Genomic DNA, 10,618 nt, shown 5'->3' with positions numbered 1-10,618 from the left:
ATCTGCATTCATATTCTGCAGTTCTTTCTCTGGCATGCCTGGTTTGCTTAATATTCCCTGCATGCCTTACCATGTTCATGAGTGGGTGTAGCCTCCTGTGATTGCCTTCTGAGATCTTTAAAACTAGTTACATGGCTACTCTTCAGCCTGTTCCCTCCTGCTCTGTTTAAAGTGAATACTATTTTCTATCATGAGTCTTTTAGATTTGTCTTAGACTATTGTATTGCTGGGAAAAGCAAAGTCATCAGTTTATGGTCACACAATGTTGGTTACTGGGTACGGTGATCTCATTTTACTCATTTCACTCAGCATCAGTTCATATAAGTCTTTGCAGGTTTTTCTGAAATCTCCTGTTCGTCATTTTATATAGAACAGTGGTATTCCATTATATTCATATACCGTAGCACAATTTGTTTATCCATTCCTGATTTGCAATTCTTTGCCATGACAAAGAGTTGCTATAAACATTTTATTATATGTGGGTCCTTTCCCCTTTTTTATGAGATCTTTGGAGTATATGAGCAGAGTGGTGGATCAGTAGAATAGGTTAGGTACATCAGACATTAGTAATCTACTGTTTGATAAACTCAAAAACTCCAACTTCTGAGCTAAGAACTCACTATTTGATAAATTTTCATATGAAGAAATTAAAGCTATAGTCATCTGAAAAAAGGCTCTAAATCACTATTGATTGGCAAAGAATTGGAAAATGAGATGTCCATCAGTTGGGGAATGGCTGAATAAGTTATAGTGTATAAATATAATGGAATATTATTGTTTTACAACAAATGATGAGCAGGCTGATTTCAGAAAAGACTGGAAAAATTTACATGAACTGATAACTGAGTGAAGTGTTTTAAGTAGAACAAAGAGAATGTACATAGTAACAAGAAGATTATGTGATGATCAACAGTGATGAACTTGGCTCTTCATAACAATGAGGTGATTTAAGGCAATTCCAATAGACTTGGGATGGAAAGAGCCTCGGCGCCCAGAGAGAACTATGGAAATTGTATGTGGATCAAAGCATAGTATTTTCACTTTTTTGTTATTGTTTGTTTCTTTTTTCTTTCTTGTGGTTTGTTTCCCTTTTGATCCACATTCTCTTTTTTCATGCTCAGCATGACCAATATGGAAATATGTTTGGAAGAATTGCATATGTTTAGCATATATTGAATTGCTTGCTGTCTAGGGAAGGAAGGGAGAGGGAGGGAGAAAAATTTGGAACACAAAGTTTTTAAAGGTGAATGTTGAAAACTATCTTTGCATATATTTGGAAAAATAAAAATGTAATAATAAAAAAAAAAAGAAAAGAAAAGAAAAAGAAAACCCCAAAAGGAATCATAAAGAGTTAGAAATGACTGAAAAACAATTGGAAAAAAAATATTTCTCCTGGATCTATTTTCCAGATCAGTTTTTTTCCAATGAAATATTTCACATTGTTTTCTATTTTTTCTTTCTTTTGGTTTTATTTGATTGTTTCTTGATTCCTTATAAAGTCATTAGCTTCCATTTACTCCGTTCTCAATTTTAAGATAGTATTTTCCTCAGTGAGATTTTGTACTTCCTTTGTTATTTGGCCAATTTTGCCTTTTAAGGCATTCTTCTCATTAGCTTTTTGTATTTCCTTTGCACCATTTTGAATTTTCTTCCCAATTTTTCCTCTATCTCTTTTACTTTTGAAATCCCTTTTGGGCTCTTCTATGACTTGACACCAATTCTTTTTTCTTGGAGGCTTTGGCTATAAGAGCTTTGACTTTGCGATCTTCTTCTGAGCTTGTGTTTTGATCTTCCTTGTCACCATAGTACCTTTCTATGGTCACAATCTTTTTCTGTTGTCTACTAATCTTCCCAACCTATTCCTCTGCTTTTAACTCTTTGTTAAAGTAGGGCCCTGTCCCTAGAGTGGAGGGTCCCCTGTCCCAAGCTGTTTTCAGAGAAACTTCTAGTGTGCTTAAATAACAGACTCCTTCCTTGTGCTGCTAAAGAGACTTCTTGGGAGCTGAGGCCTCCAGAGGGGGCCACCATCCTGGTCTGCTGGCTTCCCAAGGCCCTCCCACCCCAGGCACAGACCTTCCAAGCCGTCTCTGGTGTTTCTGGGCTGAGAGGTCTGGAAACTGGCACCAGTGCTGCTGATTCAGAGGTCCAAAACCCAGTCTTGCTTTGCTGCAGTCAATACTGGGGCTGGGGCTGGCTGGGCTGGCTGGACTCTCACCCTGGGGCCAGATCTTCCTTGCTAATCTTCCAAATTTTCTTCTACTGGAAAACTGTTGCACTCCATCTTCTGTGTTCTGATGCTTTAAAATGGGTTTAGTCATTACTTAAAGGAATTTGGCTTCCCCTCTCTTATACCATTCTTGTGGAAAAGATGGAGAAATAGAGATTCAGATTTGGTTGGAGGCTAAACTCAAAGCAGTAATTGTTAATGGTTCATTGTCAACATGGCAGAATTTTCAACTTGATCCTAGGCTATTTAACATTTTTATTAATGACTTGGGTAAAGCCATGGATGGCATGCTTATCAAATTTGCAGAGAACACAAAGGTAGGAGGGAGAACTAACACATTAATTGTAGAATCAGGATTCAAAAATATCTTGACAAGTTAGAACAGGGGGTTAAAATTAATTAGATGAAATTCAATAGGAGTAAATTATGCCTAAATACAAAATACCACTTTACAAGTGCAAGATGGGGGAGGTATAGTTAGAATGTAGTTGGTCTGAACAAGATCAGGTTTTAATAGACAAAAAAAAAATCTCAATATGAGTTAGCAGTAGAAGGTGACAGCCAAAAAAGCTAATTCACTTTTTAAAAAAATTTATTAAGGATTTTTATTTTCAAAACATGCATGGATAATTTTTCAACATTAACCCTTGCAAAACATTGTGTTCCAATTTTTCCCCCTTTCCTCCCCACCTCCTCCCCTATATGGCAAGTAATCCAATAGATGTTATACATGGTAAAATATATATGTTAAATCCAATATATGCACACATATTTATATAATTATCTTGCTGCACAAGAAAAATCAAATCAAAAAGGAAAAAAAATGAGAAAATAAAATGCAAGCAAACAACAACAAAAAGGGTAAAAATACTATTTGTGACCCACACTTAGTCCACACAGTCCTCTCTCTGGGGGCATATGGCTCTCTTCATCATAAAATCATTGGAATTGGCCTGAGTCACTTCATTATTGGAAAGAGCCATGTCTACCACATTTGATCATTATAAAATCTTCTTGTTGCTGTGAACAATGCATAATTCACTTTTGAACTACATTAAATTATGGGGTCTCTCTTTTTAAAAATAATTTTAATGGTATTATAATTCTGTTGTATGACTATACTATAGTTTATTCAGCTACAATGTCATATTCTTTTGATAAGAAATGGGATAGGACTTAGCTGCAACATATAGTGCTAAAGAGTTGTCTGGGATCCTATGATGTAAAAAAATTTATTCACATCAGACAATTTATATATGCCAAATACAGGACTTGATCTTCCATGAGTTCATGCAAAGTTAAATGTTTTGTGTACAAAGTAAAAGCAATGTTGTGGATGATTACCTGTGAATGACTTTATTATTCTCAGTAATACAATGATTCAAAACTTTGGAATGACTTATGATGAAAGATACTATCTATACCCAGAAAAAGAGCTGATTTTGTTATTGGGGTTCAAAGGAGACCCCAAAAGATTGGGGTTCCATACCAATGTTGCAAGATGTCTCAACAAAATTTGCAGATTCAGATTTATTTCCAAGTTGAGGGCAAAGATTATTATGATTGTAACACTAATTAAAGTGGGTTAAGTTCCAAAAGAATTTAACAAAGAACCAAAATCAAGAAAATAGATTTATAAAGGAAAAAGAGATCACATGCTTCATGTTACTGATATGCCAATTTTATGGCTTAGAGATAGAATTGAGGGGTGGTCTTAGATATGGAGTTGAGAAGTGGTCTGGTATACATCTCATTTTTGTCTCAGAAACTTTATTACTAACCAACAAATTGTTATTTGACAGTCAGCAATGTTTGTGGAACTATAGCACTTCCAAGACCTGGTGGCCTTAGGGTTATTGCTACAACTTCTCTAGAAGGTACAACACATCAGTGTCTAATATAAATTGAAGCATACTATTTTTTATTTTATTTTTCTTGAAGGTACTTTTTTGGGAGATAGGGGAAATCTATGTTTTCTTTCACAACATGACTTTTATGGAAATGTTTTACATAACTTTACATGGGCCTTCTCAATGGGGGAGAAAGGGAGGAAGGGAGAGAATCAGGAACTCACAGTTTTAAAAACAAATGTAAAAAATTTGTTTTTACATGTAACAGAGGGGAAAATAACACACAGAAAACATAGAAGAGAAATACAGATCTTGAACACAACTCTTCTTTACACAAGGCCAATCCTTTATCCACTATTCTGGCCTGCTTCTCTGCATTTCAAAAAACACAGAGATAAATATGAATGCATTCGATAAACTGAGTGAAGACTTCTCATGGGAATGACTTTGAACTATGCCCTAATTGTAACTTGAAACTGTACAATTACAAGTTGAACTATAGCTAGAAATCTGCAGGTGTTGTCTTGAATGAATATTTCCCTTCATATTTTAATTAGCATTTAAGTACTTCTTTTAAAAGCAATAATAGCTTTGGGAATTCAAATAACAGAATTCTCTCATCTAAGAATATCTACTTTTATAGCAGTTCTCAAGGGATATTTAAATGAAGAGTTTGTTATTTAGGAATATTCTTTTATTTCACAATGGGAGAAAAGAGGAAGGGTTGGGGAAGTGGGGTTCTGTATTCAGAGTCTATTTAATTTGTGTTTTGTAGTTTGTGCTTTGCATTCCTTTACTGACACCTTGTCTGTTAGGAGTTGCCCTTTCTCACAGATTATAATAAATCCTTTTTTCCCTTTTTCTTACCTCAAGTCTCTATTTTAGTGGTTATTACTGTCCCACACATGAAGAAGTCAGAAAATACTTATGAAGTGTTTGCTATATACCTGAGTTGTCTTTAGAACACAGAGAAAGATAAATAATCCATATAGATTCCATTTTCATAAATCTGTTTTCTTTACTTCACATCACCTCATTTATATCAACATAACAGGGATTTATGATTTTGTCCATGTTGGGTTCCCATCCACATGATGTGGCTTGGGATACCAACACCTGGTTCAAAATAAACTTGTGACAAATTCACAATGGCCATTTCTCTGACAAAAGGCAGATATATTTAGGGGAAGGAGTTATGGACAAAATGAGAAGATGAAATAGATACCAGGAATGGTGAGAGTTGGGTGGGTCAGGTCCACAAAAACAGACTTTCAGAGTAAGAAAAAGCAAAAAGAGGCTTATTATGATCTCCCAGGAAAGGACATCTACCATCTGACAAGGTGTTTGTCAATAAAGAAGCACAAAGCATAAACTGCAAAACACAAGATTAAATACTGAACCAAAGCCCTTACTTCCAGTGGCCTTTTCTCCTATGGTTTGGGTGAGTAAGGGCTTAAATTTAATCACAATCTAATTCAGAAACAAAAGAATACAAGTCTTAATTTAAATTTCCCTAAAGGAATGCTATATAAGCAGATATCCTCAGATAAGAAAATTCAAAGCCATCATCACCTTTAAGAAAAGTAATTAAATGCTAATTAAGCGGTGGTGGGAAATATGTGGACACTCACCTGCAACTTTTAAGCTCTATCTCTATTTGTTATTATAAAGTCTGAAATCACAATTAAAGTACAGGCTAAGGCCATATTCCCAAGAGAGTGTCTTCACTCAGTTAATTCCACACTGAGTGAAATACAGTTGGGAGAGCATATAGTTAGCTTAAGGAAGGAAAAGACAAGTTCCACAGGGGAACCCACAATCAACTGGGAGAAAGGAAACTCTCCATGAAGTGGGAGAGAGCCATTATCTGGTAGGTCAGACTGACCATAGTTAGCTAGAGTAAGGAGAATGGCCCCATTAGAAGGAAAGCCTGATGAGGGAGGGAAAGAGAGTTCCTCAGAGTGGGCTTAGACCTCAAGAGAATTTAGCAAAGATATTCATCATAAGCAGATCTTTTATAGGGCAAATTTACCCAGAGAAATAAAGGCATAAACTTGGAGGATTCAGGATGACAAGTGGAAGTACCTAGCTAAAGATATGCTAATCAATATTTCAAAAGGTTATTTGAAGATACTCAGAGATTGAAGAATGGACAATGGGGATTCCTAGATAGTCTGGGAATTATCTGATAACAGCTTCTCCCTGACCAGAAAGAGATAAGTCACAGTCACACACACAATGGCCACAGCTAAGTTATGGCATTTAAATAGCCTTTAAGAATATCTGTGGCACTGATACATTGTTGGTGGAACTATGAATACATCCAACCATTTTGGAGAGTAGTTTGGAAGTATGCTCAAAAAGTTATCAAACTCTGCATACCCTTTGGTCCAGCAGTGTTTCTACTGGGCTTATATCCCAAAGAGATCATAAAGAAGGGAAAGGGACCTGTATGTGCACAAATGTTTGTGGCAGGTCTCTTTATAGTGGCCAAAAACTGGAAACTGAAGGGATGCCCATCAATTGAAGAATGGCTGAATAAATTGTGGTATATGAATGTTATGGAATATTATTGTTCTGTAAGAAATGACCAGCAGGATGAATACAGAGAGGTTTGGAGAGACTTACATGAACTGATGCTGAGTGAAATGAGAAGGACCAGGAGATCATTATATACTTCAACAACAATACTATATGATGATCAATTCTGATGGATGTGGCCCTCTTCAACAATGAGATGAACCAAATCAGTTCCAATGGAGCAGTAATGAACTGAACCAGTTATACCCAGTGAAAGAACTCTGGGAGATGACTATGAACCACTACATAGAATTCTCAATTCCTCCATTTTTGTCCACCTGCATTTTTTATTTCTTTCAAAGGTTAATTGTACACTATTTCAAAGTCCGATTCTTTTTTTACATCAAAATAACTATGGACATGTATACATATGTTGTATTTAACTTATACTTTAACATATTTAATGTGTATTGGTCAACCTGCTATCTGGGGGAGGGGGAAGGAGGAAGGAGGGGAAAAATTGGAACAAAAGGTTTGGCAATTGTCAATGCTGAAAAATTACCCATGCATATATCTTGTAAATAAAAAGCTATATTAATAAAAAAAAAAAAAGATGTCAAAAAAATGTCTGTGGTTCTCAAAATCAGCACCTTTTGACCAACTGAGGTTGTTTGTTGAGGTTCAAAAGGAGATCCCCAAGAGGTTGGGGTCCCAGAGCAGTGATGATGATGATGATAAGTGTCTCAAAAGAATTTTCAGGACAAATTCCAAGTCAAGGGGCAAAGTTTATTGTAATTGTAATGCCAACTGGAGCAGGCTAAGTTCCAAGAGGAGCAAAAAGATAAATATATCGGAAAGAAAGATCTGGTTCTTCATGTCACTGATATGCTAATTTTATGGCCCAGAGGTAGAACTGAAAAGTAGTCTGGCATGTACCTCACCATTTGTCTCAGAAACCCTTTTATCACTGACCAACAAATCATAATCTGCAGCCAATATTATCTGGGGAACTGCACCCTTGCCAAGGCCCACTGGCGTCAGAGCCACTGCCACATATCCCCTTGAAGCTGTCTCCCTTCATGTGGATGAACTTCTCTGAACTTAACTGATTTAGTCCTCAGGCCATAAGAACAACAGTTCATCACTGGTTCAAACTTAGTTAAGTCTTTACTATTAGCTTGAGAGATTTGAGGGTGCCCTCTCATCTAAGCTAGACCACATACCATTTGGAGATGGGGTGGCCTTCCTCCAAAGGTTTATAAACTATCTTAATAAGATGGTTCCTTGTGTATGCTAATCCTTCTACAGAGGGACAAGACTCTTTTGAGCTGCAGGAAATGTACTGAAGTAAAGATCTTGTCTCTCTGAGGGACCCTTGAGATCTGTTGTTTCCTAATTTCAATTACACACTTTTCTTAAACACCTACTTTATAAGAAGTAAATTGTCATAGTCAATGACCATCTTGATGTAATATAACTTCTAGGGGAGACAGCAATAATTTTAAGATCCCCTGACTTTAAGGGGCTTCTGTTCTAACAACCTGTCAATGATTCTAAATCTTCTGGCTTTGAAATCTGATCCTGAGACCCTCTGATCTTAGGATGTTATCGGTCAATGATTTTAAAGTCCTTTAGTCTAGGAATATAATAATATTTCTTCCCTTAGACTTTAGGGAAGATATATTAGGGTTTTTTCATTTTTAATTAGTTTTTTTATTTTCAAAACATATGCACAGATAATTTTTCAACATTGATCCTTGTATAGCCTTGTATTTTAAATTTTCCCCTCCTTCCCTCTACTTCTTCCTTTAGATGGCAAGCAATCCAATATATGTTATACATTTCAAATTTTAAAGCTATTCAAAGTTATTTTATGTTATCAATGTGATTTTTTAAAAAAAATCTGCTTTACTTGGTATAAATTCAAAGGTATTCCCCATTTCATCCATTCTTATAACAATAATTTTCTATTCCATTTATATACCACAATTTGTTTCTTTGTTTCCAGTTTTTCTTTTCTACTATGAAAAGAGCTTCTATAAATATTTGGTAAAGAAAAATTACTTTTTCTTTGATTTTTCATGGCTTTATGAGGTCTTATAGTGGTATAAGTGGGTCATAGTATATGTACAGTTTGGTAACTTTCCGGGTATAACTACAACCTGCTTTTCAGAATGTCTGGATCCATTCACAACTTCAGCAGTGTACTCACTTGTATACTTGTTTTCCTTTAGTCCCTCCAACATTTACCATTTTCTTTTATGTCATCTTTTTTAGGTAATAGGTGTGAGGTAGAACTTCAAGTTGTTTTAATTCGTATTTCTCTATTAGTGATTTACAGCATTTTGAAAATAAGATTGTTAATGGCTTGATTTCTTCCTTTGAAAACTGATAGTTCATTTCTTTTGACCATTTACCTATTGAGGAAAAACTCTTATAACACAATTTTTTTTTTTTAATTTAATAGCCTTTTATTTACAGGATATATGCATGGGTAACTTTACAGCATTAACAATTGCCAAACCTCTTGTTCCAATTTTTCACCTCTTACCCCCCCCCCCTCCCCTAGATGGCAGGATGACCAGTAGATGTTAAATATATTAAAATATAAATTAGATACACAATAAGTATACATGACCAAAACGTTATTTTGCTGTACAAAAAGAATCAGACTCTGAAATATTGTACAATTAGCTTGTAACACAATGTTTTGTAAGATAATTTTTGTCTTCATATGCCTTACTAATCTGATTGGACACAATTTTGAAGGAATCCCAAGTTATATACACAAATATTCACATCAAATAATACAAAATGCTACAGAAGTTCAGAGATAGTTCTTTTTTTAGCAAAGATGGGTGAGAAGAGGGGCCGTTCGAGGACAAATTTGAAGGACAATTTGATAATCTAAGACTGTTAGGGATAAGGAAACAGCACAGTGAAATCCACATGGAAAGAACTGCATGAGCAAAGTGGTGTGGGGAGGCAGCTTCACATTTTGTTCCAGGAACAGTTCTAGGTCAGCCCAGTTTGTGTGCTGTGGAAAGTATCTAAAAGGGAGAAGTGAGAGATAAGCTAAAAAAGTTGGCTAAAAAGAAGAGACAGTTCAATAAACATATAGTGTGAATCCCTCTTTACTACTACCTTTTACTCAAGATTCTCTCAGCTTTTGCCTTCACAAGATGAGTTGGCCCCTTTGGGAAAATAAATGTTGGAAAATTGACAAAGATGACAAAAACAAAACAAAACAAAAAACAATAGGGGGAAAGGAAATAGTAATGCATTGTTGGAAGAGCTGTAAATTGCTCTAGCCATTCTGGAAAGCATTTTGGAACTCCCAAAGTCATAAACAGTGTATTCCCAACTATTAGGCTTATACACCAAAGAATTCAAAGAATGATGTAAAGGGCTGTGATCATAATATAGGAACTCTTTCTATAGGAAAAAAGACATAGAAACTATTCGCTTGGGGAATGGCTAATCAAGTTGTGCTGTATGAATAAAACAAAATTTCATCACAAGATATGCTAAAAAGGATAGTTTCAAAGAAATCTAGGAAACTGATGCAGAGAGACGTGAATAAAAGCAGGAAAGCAATGTATATAACAATATTATAATGAAAAACAACTGTGAAAGAATTAAGAACTCTGATTGATGCAGTGATTGTGATTCCAGAGGAATAACAATAAAGCTTGCTATCCATCTCTTGACAAAGACGTGATGGAATTAGGATGAAGAATGAAATATTTTTGGTGTTGCCAGTGTGGGAATTAATTTTTCTTAACCAAGTACATTTGTTACAAGAACTACGTTTTATTATCTTTGTTTTTTTCCCCAGTGGGAGTAAGGAGAGGGCAAGAGAAGAGATAGAATAGAAACAAAAAGTTTATTGAGGCATCTTTTTTTTTTTTTTTAAGAGAAAAAAGGACTGCAAGAAGGCCAGAAAGTCAGATAAGCAGGAAAACTGTGAAACCTGCATGTTGATTTTATTATATATTTAACAAGAAAAATAACCTATACA

This window comes from Sarcophilus harrisii, chromosome 1, assembly GCF_902635505.1.
Source record: "Sarcophilus harrisii chromosome 1, mSarHar1.11, whole genome shotgun sequence".
NCBI classification, from domain to species: domain Eukaryota; kingdom Metazoa; phylum Chordata; class Mammalia; order Dasyuromorphia; family Dasyuridae; genus Sarcophilus; species Sarcophilus harrisii.
Note: the sequence above shows the minus strand (reverse complement) of the source record.